We start from the raw sequence: 9,283 nt of genomic DNA on the forward strand, positions 1-9,283 counted from the left end.
CTCGTTCCCTCCTTCCAGCCTCTCCTTTCGTTTTGCCAGTTTCTAACCCCTCTACCCTCCCATCTCCCCTCTAGACAGGAGATGCCAACATAGTCTCAAGTGTCCACCTGATACAAGTAGCTCACTCCCCATCAGCATCTCTCTCCAACCCATTGTCCAGTCCAATCCATGTCTGATGAGTTGGCTTCGGGAATGGTTCCTGTCCTGGGCCAACAGAAGGTTTGGGGACCATGACCGCTGGGATTCTTCTAGTCTTAGTCAGACCATTAAATCTGGTATTTTTATGAGGATTTGGGGTCTGCATCCCACTGCTCTTTTGCTCCCTCAGGGGTTCTCTGTTTTTCTCCCTGTCAGGGCAGTCATCGGTTGTGGCCGGGCACCATCTAGTTCTTCTGGTCTCAGGATGATGTAGTCTCTAGTTCCTGTAGCCCTTTCTGTCTGTAGTACTTTTACAGGCAGGAATTAGGAGCGGAGGAAAGTAGTTATGGCCTGATTCCCTGCATTCTCTGCAGCCACCTCTGCCATGGGGATTTGCCTGGCTCCTTTTAGGAAAAGCACCCCAAGCCATTCTCCCTCACTTTCCAGATCGGAATCCTCTCTGCCCAGGGCCCACGTTGATTAATCGCCCGATTTAACATCATGGCCTCAGCCCTTAGGGAGGGAGGTGGCACACTTTCTCTTCTCCTTGTGAGAATGGGCCCAATTCATTCTTGTTCAGGCAGCATAATAAATAACCTGCCCCTTTTGGCAGGGAGTTTATTAGAGACTGATGGGACATTTAACAATAACTGGGGGCCTGTGATTTATTAGGTAGGGAGGTTCACGGCGTCTCTGAAGACTGGGAATGTGGAATTTAATTGATAAAGCGGCTGTCAGCAGCAATGAAATGCACTAAATAGTATATGCATTTGAGGGATTCTCTTTGGAGCTGTCAGGATGGGTTTCTGCTAATCATATTCTGCTCCCTCAGATGGTGGTGTCTGCTGGATATCGGCAAGAGACAAATGGCAGGAGGGGGATCTGAAAGGGGCCCGGGGAGGGGTGCACCTGTCAGTTGCCCAGCTCAATGGAAGAATGTGACACAAATGAGCTAGGAGAAAAAGGATCCCCATCACCCTAAGCGAGGGTTCCTGTTTAAGAGGCCTTTGTCTCTCCTCTGTGAGCTGCTCAAGAGTGCATTCACGAGGTACAGAGCACCCAGTTCCTGGCAAAGCAGGAAAATGAAAGCAAAAAATGGCAAGAAGAGAAATTTGCTCCAGAATTCCAAACTCTCTGAAGCTCAGGTTTCTGCACCAGAGATGTCCTACCCTTCCTTTTGGCCACGGATATTCAGATAGACAACACACACACACGCGCGCACAAGCCGGTTACCCCCACACAAACGCATGCCACAGTTACCCCTACAACACACACTCAGACACACATGCCACAGTTGTGCACACACACACCATATTTAGCCCACGCCCCCGCAGCCTCCTGCAAACCCCTGGCTCAGGTGGCAGCTCCTCCTGTCCCTGCTGTTCTCATGTCGAGGACAGAGCCACAGAAACCCTGATGGATGGAGCCTCACCTTTTTTATTGTCTCCCAGCTCCAGAGACCCTAGAATCCAGCTGAGAACCTGGAAATCAATGCTTGTGGTCTGGCGTGTACAGAGCATGCAGCTACTTCGGCCCTCAGCCCACCCTGCACTCTGGCTGCCCCACAAGAGGGAGATTGGTTTTATATCCAAGGGCCATCATGGATGGCACAGCTCTGTCCTCAGGCAGCCTGGAGCCTTTTCTACCCCCACCCCAGCCTCGCAGGCTGTTGCTGAGCCTTAAACAAGGCCATGTAAGGCGAGGAGAGGGGCTTTCTCTGGCTGAAGCTTGTTTCCCTGCTTTGATCCTCCAGCATCTATTCTTAGGCCCCAGGAGATTGGTCTGCCGCCTTGCTCCCTCCAGGGGCACAAAGGGAGGGAGAGGGAACAGCCAGGGAAGAAGAAATAATTGTCACTGTCTAATCTGAGCCTCGGTGGTGACATCAAGGGACCTCAGAGCAGGGTGGATACAGCAATGGGTTTGATTAAATCAAACCTCTCCCGAAACCTTGTTAAATTAAACTGACAGGCCTAGGGCAGATTCAGGAGGGCAGCGAGATCGTCGCCTCAGGTCGGGGCAGGGGGGCCCAGAGGGGGTTGGTAAGAAGATCAGATGGTAGCAGAGCGTCTTCCCGCCCTCGGCTTATTTCCTCTACTAGAGCTAGGGATTGAGATTTATGGATGTGAGATGCTTAAGTCCCTGCCTGCGCAGAGGCTGTGGAAACTCACACAGTGGCAGTCTACTGCCTCCCTGCAGGCCTGGCAAATTCCCTGGGCTGTCAGGCCTCACTTTGGAACCAGGCTCACGACATTTCAAAGGGCCTTTACGTAGCAGTGGGATGATTTACCATGCTTTACAGTACACTATATATATATATATATATATATATATACACACACACTATATATATATATATATATATATATATATATATATATACATATACTATTAATTATAGTTAGAGAAACTGAGGCATGGAGAGATTACAGGGCTGCTCTAGAGTCAGGCAGAGACAGGCTGCAGAACAAGCCCAAGAACCTAGGTCTGTCTTCCGCCTCTCAGGTCTGACTCACAGCCTCCAACATTATGCCATATGGCAGAACTTCCCAGGATTTAGTCTCTAGAGCGCCATCTCTTCTCCCACCCACCAGAGAATTGGAAAGCATACAGCTTTACACGTGGGCCACCAGAAAAATGTCCAGCTCTCAACTGGGCTTAACACAGCCCACCTGCAAGGCACACACAAGGCCATTCTACTGTCCTCATATCACTCTCCCACCCCTCCAAGCTTTTCCAAGTCACTTCCACTCTTGTTAATTACAATTCAAGGAGGTGGAGGGGCCAGAGAGATATTGTTAGCAACACCAGCAAACAGCAATATTAGAACCGTGACACCGATAGCCTGCTGGCTCCCTCACCTGTCACCCAGTTCCTCATCTGCCAAAGCTAATTTTCCACTCACCAGTGGGTGAGAGCTCATTTCAGAGTGTGTGAGCCGTGCATACACACACACACACACAGACACACACACACATTTATGGATGCACAGCGCCATTGTGAATAGAGTAATGCCTCATCCAGGACGCCATTGTTCTCACTTCAGATATACTCCAATGATTTGTTTATTGACCCCTCCACCCTTTTCCCATCTCTTTTCTGGTAGGGAGGGATACTGGGTTGGGGATGCTGGCCAAGTGGTAGATAGTGATTGCCAGAGCACAGCTGGGATCCTGCTGGACTCTGCCTCCTCTCAAGGGACGCTCATCACATCGCAGGCAACACACCAGTTAATGATCAGATCCTAGGACTGAGGGAGCAAAGGATGGGGAAAGGGGGAGAGAGAGAAGCAGAATTGTGACCACTGTCACCATGAAGGAAGCTGGGTGAGAGAGCTGGCACGAGGAGGTAAAATTTGCTTCACAAGGATGAACAATGGAAGATCATGTACATACCACACAGGACGTGGTATCACCACGCTCTTTCCCTGTAGTTAATTAACCCTTGTGTTCTGATCACCACTCCTGCCCCAAAAGTGATAGACAAACAGCAGAGAGACAGATTGATAGAAGGCACTTTTTGTCATTGTTGCTAGCTGCCATTAAGTCTGGCCCAGATTCATGGCGATCCCAGGTACAACGGGTTCGAACCCTGTGACCCATAGGCTTTTCCTTGGTTGATTTTTTGGAAGTAGATCACCAGAGTTATCTTCCTAGTCTGCCTTAGTCTGGAAGCTCTACTGAAACCTGTTAAGCATCTCAGCAACACTCCACTGACAAATGGGTGGTGGCTGCACAGAAGATACTTAGATAGACAAAGATCACCAGCACCCCCTAAACTGATCTTTGCTGTTATTATCTCCAGTCTATCTATCTGAAATCATATAACAGGTCTCCTCTAAGGCAAGGAGTTGGATTCCTCTAGAAACACCTGCCAACATGAGGTGGCAAGATAGAATGCCTTGCCTGTGGGCAACAGGTGTCACTGGGCTTGGGTTCCTGAGCTGCTCTTGCTATTAGCAACCTGGATGACCTAGTTATTTAACATTTCTGCACTATACTTTCCTGACTTGTATGATCATATGATTGGGTGGGAAATGCAGACTGTTAAAAATTTTTTGAACTTTAGAGATGACAGAGGAGAAAAATGAGAGTCAAGGAGATTAAATGATTTGTGCAAAGCCACGCAGTGAGGCAGTGGAGTGACGGAGAAGATGTGGATTCTAGAGCCAGACAGAGCCAGATTCACGTGCCAGCTCCAGCATTGGCTGCTGTGAGACCCAAGGAGAGCTACTGTCCCCTGGCTCCTCTTCCTCATCTGCAGAATGGAGGTAATAAGAGCATCTGCTTCATAGAGCTTGGGAAGAGCAAATGAAAATCATATGATTGTACGAGTCAGGCAAGTGCAGCACAGAAATGGTAAGTGACTTGCCCTTGGTCACCTGGGTTGCTAATAGCAGAACCAGCACAGGAACCAGGCCCAGGGAGACCTCCCTCCCCCAGGCAAGCCATCTTTTCTCTGCGCCTCACTTTAGCAAGTGAGGGATCCAAATCCTTGCCTTAGAGATGCCATATCACAGTGCCTGACACAAGGAAAGCCTTCAATAAATGGTAGCTAGGCCTATTATTAGTGATGGACCGGAGGTCCAGACCCACACATCTTGACTTCCAGTCTTTCCACGAGGCCACAATGCCCTGATTATCTCTAAGGTCCCTTTCAGCTCTAAAATTCTATGATTCTAAGTCAGAAAGATTAAAATGCAAGTTATTTCCAAAACCCTCCAGGCAGAGACACAAAAGACCAGTTGGGGGATTCATTATTCACTCTCCATTGCCTCAGTCACTTTCTATGGGCGATGATTCATGGGGAATAATCACAGCAAAGAAAACCTGTCCAAAGTCAGGAAGGAGGGAGGGCACTAAAAACCCAAACTCCTTTGCACGTTCAGCTCCTGTTCTTCAGTTTGCATCTTCATTTGTTTAGTGGTGACAGTGTTTCTTGGCCTAGGTGTCTCTCCTCTCTGGCAACTTGAGGCTTTCTCTTGCTATAAACTACTGCTGGTAGTAGTCAGCGCCCATCCAACCTCCTCCCCAAAACCCCAGGGAGACGGTCTTGCCTTTCTGATCAAGCAGAAGCCCTCAGGCAAGCAGCTACTGCCCTCAGCACTGGCTCCTCTCAGTGTCTCCAGGCTGAATCTCTACATCTGATCAGGGCTAGGACAGTTCTCTGACACCTGCAAAAGACCACAAGAGGCCCAGAAGCCAGCCTGGGAAAAACCAACATGCAGTAAGCCAAACCTGACACGTGACCTCTTTTTCTCCTCACCCAATGGCCTCAGGTAGAGAAGCAGGTAGCCTTTCTTTCCCTCTTGTTAACAAGTCTCTTCCTGGCAGGACTCCAAGTGTGGTTCTTGCTTACAACTACCAGAAGCTGGTGGAGAAGGCCAAGCAATGTGTAATAAAAATGAGCTTTTGCTCTGAGTTGCAGGAAAGCCAGTGCTGGGTCTCTAGGGAGTCAGACATTGCAGAATATCCCTAGGAGAGTCCTAGGAGCGAATCACCTTTCTTCACATCTACAGGGATTAGTTTGCACAAATACCCTGGCTGTGCCCTGGCATTCTTCAGGTGTTCTTTGTGTTTGAAAAAATATTCGTTTTTCTGGCAAATGTTTGCAAAATGAAAATGTTTGCTTCCCAAGTAGCCATGAGACCATTGCTTAGGCACCATAAGCACCAGGCTCACAGCTGCAAATAATTCCAAAGCAGGGTTCCGCAGCAGGTCCTACACAATAGCTATTCATTTTTTGGACTAATCTAATAAAATTTAATCTAATACCCACTTAAAATTCACCCTGAATTGTTCAGATGCTGTAGCCTGGGAACCCATTCACACATGGAGTTTTCTCAGAGTACTATACTGCTATTTCTTCCTCCAGTATCTTCCTCTATCTCCCTTCAAAAAGTTTTAGCAACTGTATAACTGAGGGCCTGCTCTTTCAGCCCTATGACTCTGTAAAAAAGTTACGGGTGTGCATGTGGTGGTTTAAGTCAGCACTCTGGGTAAAAGCGATGGCAATTCTGTGAACGTGGGTGCTACCAGAACTCCGTCCCGCAGTGGTTCTAGTCATCTCAATCATCTACCTTAGGGCATGTCCCCTGCTTTCTGCAGAGTAGGGGCATAGAAAGAGTGCTACCCTGGAAACCACCACCAGCTCTCACTGAGTCAACTCTGACTCATGACAACCCCCTGTGTGTCAGAGTAGAACTGTGCTCCATAGGGTTTTCAATGGCTGATTTTTCCGAAGTAGATGGGCAGGCCGAGGCACCTCTGGGTGGACTTGAACCTTCAGCCTTTCAAAGGTTATCAGCCAAGTATGTTAACTATTTGCACTACCCGGGAACTCCTACCCTGGAAACAGAGAGACCCTATTTAATCACCATACAGACCAGTTGCTCCATTCATAAATGGGGAGAATGACACTTTTTGTTTGAAGAGACCCAAAGCTCATAGAGCTTTTTATGGCTAGAGTCTAGCCCTCTACCCAGTGGCAGTCAAAATGGTTGCTGATTAAAACTCAAAGTGAATCGTTCTTTTGGAGCCTAGAGGCTTCCCAACACACAGTCCTCTCTGCTTCCCCTCCTGGCGTTGGAATTATAAGGGGCAGAGCCCAGTCCTCTGCCTAAGGTGGACAGAGAGAGATTTCATGAAAGCTAGGAGTTAGATTCTTTCCAGAACAGCTAGGCCTCAATCCAGTTCCCTCCCCCACCATCTCAATGTATTCTCACAGACATGCACACACAGTCTGCTCAGTACCTCTGGGCCAGCCGGTCAGGCAAGGTCCTCTCCCAAGAGAGAAACCATTCTGCAGTGATATCTGAACACATTCCAACAGCACGTGCTTATCTCTAGGGTCAGCCTTTCTTGTTGATGCTCAGGAGGTGCAGGGGGAATGGGAGGAGGGATTGGGATAATGGCTGTTGGCAACCACAAGGGGTGGAGACATGAGGGCAGTGGGGACATGGGCCCCATCCTTGGAAGGATGATGTTATGATAAAGTTTCCAGACTGTGTGAGGCCACGCATCCCTTTCCTCACATCAGGATGAGCTCCCCAGCTCTGATGTTGCTAGTAGAGATGAGATGTTGGACACTGCCTCACCCAGCACTGGCTAGGATTCAGTGGGTGGTGGGCTGCAGGTAGGAGCCATAGGATCTGGAGCCAGGAATGGGAGTGTTTCCATTGTTTAATTTAGGATTTGAGTTCCGTTGGGACACAAGTTCTGCCTCTCCCTTTGAGCTCATCCATCAGTGCCAGAACCTTAGGGCTCTGGCAGTGGGACAGAGGGGGCCACCTCCCTGAGTAGGCTGGGCAAACCCCAAGGGCTGACAGCATTGAACACGGTATCCAGGATCGGCACCATCTCCCCCAGGAAAAATGCACACCACATGGTTACTTGCACCAGCTAGGGGGCAAATACCCAGGTGTCTTCCAAGGGTTCCACCCCAACTCTGGAGGGCTTTGAGAAAGTATGTTCACAACCAATCTTAAGACCTTTGATTTCTTTATTATTTATTTTCAAATGAGATAATGTCATTCTCCCTCCAGGCTGAATTTCAGGGGATATGAGGGGTGAGGCTGAACGATCTGAATCCTCTTCAGCAAAAATGAATCACGTCCCCCACCCCCACCCCCACCCCCATCCTCAGCACAGGAATATTTATCCATGTTTATATAACCATAGCAACAGGCTTTATTCTGTATCACTTAAACCCATTAAAAAAAAAAAAAGGCAGCTCTTTTTCCTGTCTTCTGCACTTCTCAAATGACAGAGCTACCTCTTCAGAAACACGGTCAGAAAGACCCACACACTCACACCTGGGGTAATGGTGGCCTCCTCTAGAGCAAGGCAACAAGTAAGTTGCAACAGCCCAGCATCATGAAAGGACTTCAGAGTTTGACAGTTACTGTCCTCCAAAGCCTGTGGGAACCACACAGTAATAGCACCTCTGGCTTGTCTAGGACCTTTCTTTCACTGCACTGAGATTATGGTCATCAATTTTTTTTCTTGCTATCTCCTTGACCTTAAGAGTGGTTGGAATGCCAGCTGGCTTTGCTAGCAACATGTTCTTCATCTGTAAAATGGAGTAAATAGTCCCCTTGTCCTGACTGCTTCACAGAGTTGTCAGAACAGAGTGAGTTTTGTAAGGAGTATAAAGTGTTAGGCTCATGCAGGTTTAAGATACAAGCAAGGGAAACTGAGGCGCAGTAAAACGAGAGGATCTGTGCAAGGTCATACCCTGTTGTCAACAGTGTAGAAGACCTGCCCACCCAGTCCAAAGGGCTTGCTAAGAGACCAGCCTGTTTGTCTTACAGTTCTAAATGCAGTCAGCTTCCTAACTCCCAAAGGGATTCCAACTCCACCAGCTTCCAGGAATGCAGAAAGCCAGGGCTTAAACTTGACCCTAAAGACAATTTCCACCACAGATTCACAAACCTTTTCTCGGAGCCTCTTACGTGCCAGCCACTGTGCTGGGTGCTGGAGATCTAACACTGAGCAAAGCAAGGCCCATGAGGGTGGGGAACTTTTTTTTTGTGAAGCAGTTTCTCTCCATTCGAGGGTCCCTTTGTGGAGTGTAAGTCAAGGGCCAGGTTCCACTTTCTATCCCAATCTCTGAGGCGGACTGGGTTTCGCTGGCTTGGAGACCTCAGCTCCGTCCTTGGGTGCGGCTCCCACTCTGAACACCCCGCAGATCTCACGGAAGCTGGCCCCTTAGAGAATCTCAGCTCACAACTGCAACGAAGCAGGAGGGCCAGGACGCCGGCGATGCTGCTCCGCCCGGCAGGGCCAGATTTGCCGCGGCCGGGAGAGCAGAAGGAAATGGAATTTCAGGTTCTCCCGAAGGGCGTTGGAAACGCCTGAGCAAATTCGCACTTCCACCTCCAGGGTGGTCGGGTTCTCTGACCGACGCGGCGCCACGCTTAGTAGCAGAGAAGGGAGCGCGGACACGTGGGGTCGGTGAGCAGCCCCTGGCTTCGGATCCGGCTCTGCCTAATTTGCGCCTCCTTTTCCTTTTCTTTATCCATCGGCTACTACTGCCCCCAGCGTCGCCCAAACGGGGCGCCCAGGCCTAGGCCACAAGACGCGGGCAAAGTCCACGTAATAGAGGACCAGGGGTTAAGTGCCTGTGAAAAGTCTTCACTTCTAAAGGT

Source organism: Elephas maximus, chromosome 3 (genome assembly GCF_024166365.1).
Source record: "Elephas maximus indicus isolate mEleMax1 chromosome 3, mEleMax1 primary haplotype, whole genome shotgun sequence".
NCBI classification, from domain to species: Eukaryota; Metazoa; Chordata; class Mammalia; order Proboscidea; family Elephantidae; genus Elephas; species Elephas maximus.